This window comes from Schistocerca gregaria, chromosome X, assembly GCF_023897955.1.
Source record: "Schistocerca gregaria isolate iqSchGreg1 chromosome X, iqSchGreg1.2, whole genome shotgun sequence".
Classification (NCBI taxonomy): Eukaryota; Metazoa; Arthropoda; class Insecta; order Orthoptera; family Acrididae; genus Schistocerca; species Schistocerca gregaria.
The window spans coordinates 498,995,478-499,003,468 of record NC_064931.1 but is presented as its reverse complement, the minus strand read 5'-3'; positions in this window follow the sequence as shown (position 1 = coordinate 499,003,468).

The following is a 7,991-nucleotide window of genomic DNA, read 5'->3' as shown; positions in this document are numbered from 1 at the left end:
GACAGCCATATTAAAGACACACTCAAAATTTTCCGTGGTCCGGCCGGAATTGGACCTCGCAACCTCTCCGTTTCCAGGCACATGCTTTACTGCTAGATCACCATATCCGACAATAAAGTAACAAAAAAGGATACATAAACTGGTATTTCATCATTTATTTAAAAAACAAAGTTCAAGACTGAAAAATACATACCAAAGAAGGCTGGAGTCGAGCGTCTCGTCGTCTGCTGGCAATACACTAGCTCACCTGGATAAGAGTAGGGGACGGAGTTGGCTGTGACCTTGAAGGCATCATCTCGACATACTCTTAAAGGCACCTGGAGGAAGCAAAGAAATTAAAGTTGGTGATGAGGGACAGGAATTTGAGGCTCCATTCACCCAAATACAAGGCTACTGCCGTGACCAAGTTTGTCATTCTCACATTAAGGTGTAAAACACACTTATTACACACACGTCGGCACACAATGCGAGGATCACAGTACTGGACATTATTAACAAAACATTCAGAGATCCTGGATTGGTCGTGTGGGAAACACAAAATGGTCTGCACACTCATCTGACTTGATGCATTTAGACTCTTATCTATGGGGAAAATTAAAACTAGAACTCCACAAGGAAACACCGACAACTCACAAAGACAGGAAATTCTTTGAGAAAGTAATAATACACATATGAAGATTACCTGAGCTGTCTGATTTCTTACATTGGTAAAGAAGGGCAGACGCTTTTGGGACCTCATCTCTTGCCTGAGAGACAATGGCTTGTGACACTGAAATTTGTTACCATTCGAACAAATTCCATGCATGTTACGTTACTGAAGCCCTCTTCAAAGCCTTCTTGTTGCTAATGCCACTGAAAAAAGTATATATTTCCATTTTAAAAAATATATGTGTCACAATCCATCAGTAATATTCCCTGAAAATGATTTGCATACATTAGAAAATTTGCCACATTGTCTTCTATAGCTAGCAGAAACTGCATCGCGATATATTTACTTGTTCTATATATACAGGGTGTAACGGGTAAATGTGCAGATATTTCTATTGGGACCTGAGGACAAAAAAACATTACATAAGGATTTACGCCATGTGCATACTAATAATTATAGCTATTACAACTCATATGTTTTTATACTGGTTTGTACCTCCAAGTACATGTGGCACGAGCAAGTCATTAATGCTTACTTTTGCCTGGGTAGCAGGTCAGGTGATGAAGTATGGACACATGGAGGCAAAACGGTTAGTCTACAATGACAGGCGTAGTCCACTTGGTCGTGCAGCTACAGCAATGCAGAAAACATCAGGTTGTAAAGTTTGTCACATGTTTGTGGAAAGAGCGTTCGACATACTGATTTGTGTACATATTAAGATATCAGGAATAAAAATACCAGCACTTATACCTATTACTCCATATACAATGAAGAGGTAGTCAAATGAAAACGAGATAGTTGCAAAAAATTAAGTAAACTGTTTATTGTTTCCAAAACTTAACTGTTAATAACATTTATCTCACTTTGAGACTAGACGGTTAATGCCTTCATGGGAAAATGTTTGCCACTGCCTACGGAACCATTATTGTACCCAGGCGCGCACCTTTTCGTCCGAAACAAATCGACGGCCAGGAATGTCTTTCTTCGGGCCTCCAAAAATATGTAAATCGCGTGTGGAGAAGTCGGAACTGTATGGTGAATATGTAATCGCTTCTCACCGAAACTTCTGCAACGTACTCGAAACAATCTTGACAATAGATAGGCAGGCATTATCCTGCATCAGAATGATGCTGTTCGTCAGCATTATTGGGCGTTTGCATTTCTTGGCGCGCCTCAGTTCTCGCGAAGTGTCTGCGTACACTGTGCGTTTATTGTGGCGTCATGTTCCATAAAATCAATGCAATCAAAGAAACAGGTCATCACGATCTTCCCGGCACTGGCGTGCCAGTTGTTTCGACTACGCTGCAGATGTTCCGTTGGGAAGCCTTAGCACATCCTCCATGCAATCCCGATCTCTTGCCATGTGATTTCCATATTTTTGGAGACGTAATGGAATACATTGGTAACTGTTGATTTGCTTCGAACGAAAAGGATCAGGCCTTGGTACAATCATGATTCCGTAGGGAACCACAAACATTTTTCCTTGACAGCAGTAACTGTCTTGTATCACAGTGCAATAAATGTATAAACAGTCACGGCCATTATTTTTGAAATAATAAACAATTTACTCACTTTTTTCCATATGTCTCGTTTTCGCTTCTTGGGTGGCTTGTCTTAGCTACCCCACACTTCAGACGAACAAGCACTCAACAACTACTTTTTTGTCTTTTCTGTCAATGTCGAATTTGTGTTTCTTTGTGGTGCCTCTTGGAGAATGAAATACCGGTTTGCCTGTGGCCCTTATGCGATTTTGTGACTGATTTCAGCAAATGAAATGACGATACTCAGATCCTGCTTCATCTTATCGTAACCAATAGGTAATTTTCTTACAGATTTCCCATCTGGTTCAAATCGTTCTCTGTGGCTGGTTGGTATACCTTCGCTGCTGCTCTGGCATATTTTCTGTATGTTTGTTTATAATAAAGTAATTGCGTCAGTCTCAGCAGCTGAATACATTCCCTGTATCTGTAGCTACAACATTCCCATCACAACATCCTCTCATATGCAGAGATACTCCGAAATATCTAAAAAAGATCTCCCTCGTAGTCACATTTACATACACATCAGTCACATTGATGTGACCACCGCCTATCTTCGACGTCAACGTGCAATAATCACTCATAATCACTCACAGACGGCGGGTGGCGGCACTAGCGGTGGAGGACATACGAGGGTTGTCCAGACAGTAAGTTCCGATCGGTCGCTAGACGGAAACCACAGTGAAAATCAGAAACATTTTATTTGCAAGAGTTAGCTACCTTTTCCAGATACTTCTCTACATAGTCGCCGCTCCGACTTAGACATTTATCGGAGTGTTATACCAAATTTCCAACGCCATCATCATAGAAGGGAGCCACCTGTTCTTTCCGATAATTTTCTACGCTGGTCTATAGCTCGTAGCCTGTGCCCAAGTGTTGTCTTCGTATCCAGCATTTCATGTGAACAGAGATAATACGCAGGACAAGCCAATTAGGGCTGTGTGTGGGTGATCGAACACTTCCCATCGAAAAGGGTGCAAGAGCGTCTTCACTGCCCCTGCAGAGTGTGGCTGAGAATTTCCACGAAGAAGGAAGTGCGTGGCAGTTGTGTTAGGTGGGCTGCATTCATTAAGGCGAAGCCTCTCAGCGGGCCCTCCTATTTGGCGGGAGACATCGTTGTTCTAGGCACCTTTACACACTCAGACTGCGCGCACAACTGAAAAGAGCGACTTGATGCGATCGACGGTCATACTAGAGACACTACCCAACAAAGCTTCATCGGGGTTTCACTATGGTGTCCAATTCGCGACCGATCATAACTTGCTTTCTGGACAATCCTTGTATAAAGCGTGTTGAGGGGTTGTGAAAAATAGGTCGTTATCGTAATGCGGAAACGGAACGAATTATCTGAATTCCAAAATGGCATGATCATTGGCGTCTGGGCCAAGGGAGGAAGCATTTCTGAAACGACTAAGTCTGTAAACTATCGGGGTGCCGCTGTGGTTAAAGTACACCGTGCATGGCAAAATGGCGCTACCCAAAGCGAGCGCCGAGGCAACAGTGGTGCACTGCAGTCCATAGATGACAGGGATGAACAATGGCTGTGGAGATGTGCACGGGCGAATTCATGCACAACTGTTGAGCAACTGACGCCCCAGATGAACAATGGGATTACCAACAGGGTCTCCTCAACGTCAGTTCAGCGAACGTTGCTGTGTATGGCCTTCACAGCAGGCGCTGGGTACACGCACCCATGACTGTTGCTCATCAGGGATGAAGACTAGAATTTGTACGCCAGCACCGTAACTGGACGTTCAGTGAGTGGCAAAAGATGACCTTTTCAGATGAATCACGTTTTATGCTCCATCGCACAGAGGGCTGTTGGCATGTAAGGCGTGAAATGCCTGAAAGCAAACACCCTGCAGCAATCGTAGGAGGTTCCAAGCTGTAGGGCATTCCTCAGGTGATCTCATCATTTTGGAAAGCACAATTCATGAGCACGAACGCGTCCAGCCTTCGGAACCATGCCCAACCCTACATGCAGTTTGTTTTTCCTCGGCACAATAACATCTACCAGCAAGATAATGCACCAGTCACGCAACTCGCAGTGTACTTGCGTTGTTCAAAGAGCACCAAGATGAGTTTATCGTAAGCCCCTGACCACCATACTCCCCGGACTTAAGCCCAGTCGGAAATCTGTGGGACCACCTCTATAGGGATGTTCCCGAGAAATCTAGCGCAGCTGGCCACCGCACTGGGGTCTACATGGTTCCACATCGCTGTTGATACCTTCCAGAACCTCGCTGACTCTTGTCCTGCAAGACTAGCAGTCCACAGTGGAAAATGTGGCTGCCCAGGCTTTGACAGGTTGTCGCATGACTATGACTGGACAGTGTATAATGTGCGCCCTTCCTTTGTATCCTCGATACGTTGGTTTCATATTCATTTATTATCAACATCATCGTCACCATCACAGATATCATCAGGCATCTGACATGCTTTTTCTGTTAAAGGTTTCCTCCAGACTTCTCCACTGATGTACCGAGCGAGGTGGCGCAGTGGCTAGCACACTGGACTCGCATTCGAGAGGACGACGGTTCAATCCCGCGTCCGGCCATCCTGATTTAGGTTTTCCGTGATTTCCCTAAATCGCTCCAGGTAAATGCCGGGATGGTTCCTTTGAAAGGGCACTGCCGACTTCCTTCCCCTTCCCTCCCTAATCCGATGAGACTGATAACCTCGCTGTCTGGTCTCTTCCCCCAACCAACCCAAAATCCACTGATGCACATTTGCTTCTCCACGTTTCCTAGTGTTCTCTACACACTTTCCCTTTGGTTCTCGTCTCCCTGTTTTCTTATCTCACGAAAGGTAAATGTCGGACTATAATTTGTTGGAGGGATTCTCAAGAAATGTAGTTCCTCCCCGAAGAAGACAGCTTACAAATCCCTCGTTCGACAGTTAGTGGTTCGACAGGTATTTGAGTATTGCTCCTCAGTCTGAGATCCTAACCAGACAGGATTGATAGAGGAAGTAGAGAAGGTCCGGTGAAGATCACAGTGTTACGTCACGCGTTTGTTCAGTAACGCGAAATCATCACGGAGATGCTCTTGCAACCCCTGCGACAGACGCTACAAGAGAGATGTAGCGTTTCACTGTGTGGTCTACTATTAAAATTCTGAGAGGGTGTGTTCCTAAAAGAGTCAGCCCAACATATTGCTTCCTGCTATACAGTGTGTTTCACAACTCCTTTTACAGATGTCTAGGGGTTGTAGAGAGAACCTGGTAGGAACGAATATCGGTAACGGAAACACTAGCTGCAGGAGAAACAATTGGCACAGAACACATAGAAATCTTCACAAACATGTGATGGCCAAGTTTGTTGTTCGTGAAGAACGATATTTTTATGCGGGTGTTTCTAAATAAGTTAACAATTTTTCGTGAGGCTGTGCCAATGTAGGGAATGTCGGTCACAAAATTTCCATCACCAACTTTCTCCTCCGAATGCGGAAACATTTTGTTGACGCCGACCTATACAGGGAGAAGCGATCGTCATAATAAAATAAGCGAAATCAGAGCTCGCACGCGAATATATATGTATATATGTGTTCGATTTTTCCGCGCGCTCTTCGAGAGTGGACTAATAGGGAACTATTGCGAAAGTGGATCGATGAACCCGCTACAAGGCACTTGTGATTTGCAGAGCATCCATGTAGATGTAGATGTACATGTACATAAATCAAGCACTTCGGGCACGGTAGCCGCGGTAATGGCACGATGTACTCTCCATATAGCGTGTCGTCCGCCACCCTAGCTCCAGGCCCGGGGAAGGTGAAACGGGCTACCTGTCCCGGACGGCAATTTCAGGGGTCGGAAAATTCATATTCTCCAAGAAAAAATCTAGTTTCACAAAGCGCCTAGCATCCTGCGCACGTTGGTCTATCGATTATTCATAATATTTTGAGACGCATCCCTGTTGGTTTTTGAACATTTTCGAACGCATTTTAAGCTGATTTCCGAACGAAACATAAGATGAGTGTTGAATGCGTGCTTAGCGTCCGTGATGTCTCTGCCAGGGGAATCCCCGTCGCATCTAGAGATAAAAAAATAACCTTTCCCGCAGATAAAAGGGGACGGGGCTGTACGAGCTGAGCCGAATAAATCCGAACGGCTTAAACCAGTCGCTGTTTGTGTGGTTGATTCCGTGTGCGAATTATAAGCGTTACTACAATTATTAGCGAAATCCACACATTCAGTCGATCAGAATGGAAATAAACGACTAACAGGAATAACAGGTAAGGAAGATTTTATATTATCTTCTCGGTGTATCTGAGAAAATTATATGTTGACAGAGAATTTTTGTCAGAGCGTCACACTACCATGAACCAGTTGTACAGTCTCCGGTTAGCAGCTACTTAAGATCTATTCTCGGATTAGCGCGAAAAACGCGTTCTAGGGGTAACTACACCGGTGAATCTGGCATGGTTAGTGAAGTTCATCGGAGAATAAGTTTTGTCAATGGCAGGAATAGTCACAGGTCACGAAGAAAGCTGGTCAATATGGAAGACCCTCAACAGGCTGCGTTTTGAAGTTGTAAGAACGAAGACCAACTTGGAAAAGTGGGGATTTGCATGCGACTCCACAGCATGTGAATGTGGTGAAGAACAGACAATGAGTCATCTTCTTGTCTGCGGCCTATGCCCAACGTCATGCACGCCACAGAATGTCATCGATGCCACCAAGGAAGCATGCGAAGTTGCTGCATACTGGTCACGCCGCACTTAATTGTAATTGTAATGCCTTTAGTACCATGTTTTGGGACATTTTGTATAACTTGTAATCTGTAGTGTGTGTTTCTGACACGATTAAATAAATAAATAAATAAATAATGACAAGATTCTTTGTTAGATCGACGAAGGAGAAGAAACGGCGACATCACACAAATTATACGAAAGTATATGACGATTCCAAATTTTTATAAAAATTTTACTACCAGTTCTTTTAGATCTCATGCTTGAGAAACTGGAGCATATGAATGGTATGTGAAAATATTTCCTAACATAAAACTTCTTACTTGTAATAGGCGTAATAGGAATATGATATTGGTACTTCGTGAATTATATTGTGTCGGTTTATTTATGTAAATGGGGTAAATAAAAAGGACCATTTGTGCCAAAACAGTCCCGCTTATTTACGTGTGTTACAATTACTGCAATGTTAGAAAGGCCTGTTTCGTTTTATCTAGCAGAAAGTGGCAAAATACACGTAATCGAATCGAGAAACCACAGCAGTCTTCGGTACTCTTCGTATCAACAGCTTTTTCAGTATTAGACAACGACATTTTAATTTTTCATGTGGCAAAACGTTCGACGAACTTCGCTGAGGTGATAAATAGGGAAGCACGTCGTGTAAAGCTGTAGCAAGATTGGAGACAAAAAAAAATAAAATAAAATAAAATAAAATAAGATGCTGAGACCTAAGGACTGAAGAAATATATAGTGTCTTGCTTCTCTCTTGTCTTTACTGGTTTAATGTTTCCTATATTTCATTTTACGCCACACAAAACCGAAAGTTATTAGCAAATAAGCAATAAAGAGTGCACATTTTCTGAAGAATTCTTATTCTCTCGCTCACAAATGATCCCTTTCACTATTAATTGTGAGTTGTTTTTTTTTTTTTTTAAAAAAAAAAAAGAGGGGTAGGATGTCAAACCGGTTGACTAGGAGTAGGAGACGCACCACAAGACATTTTAATTTCCACTTTCCTGAATATAGTCTGATGGCTTCCATTACGAAATATACACGTTTGAATTCAACAGAGAGAAATATAGAGACGTACGATGGAAGAATGCTCTGTAGAGAGGCGTG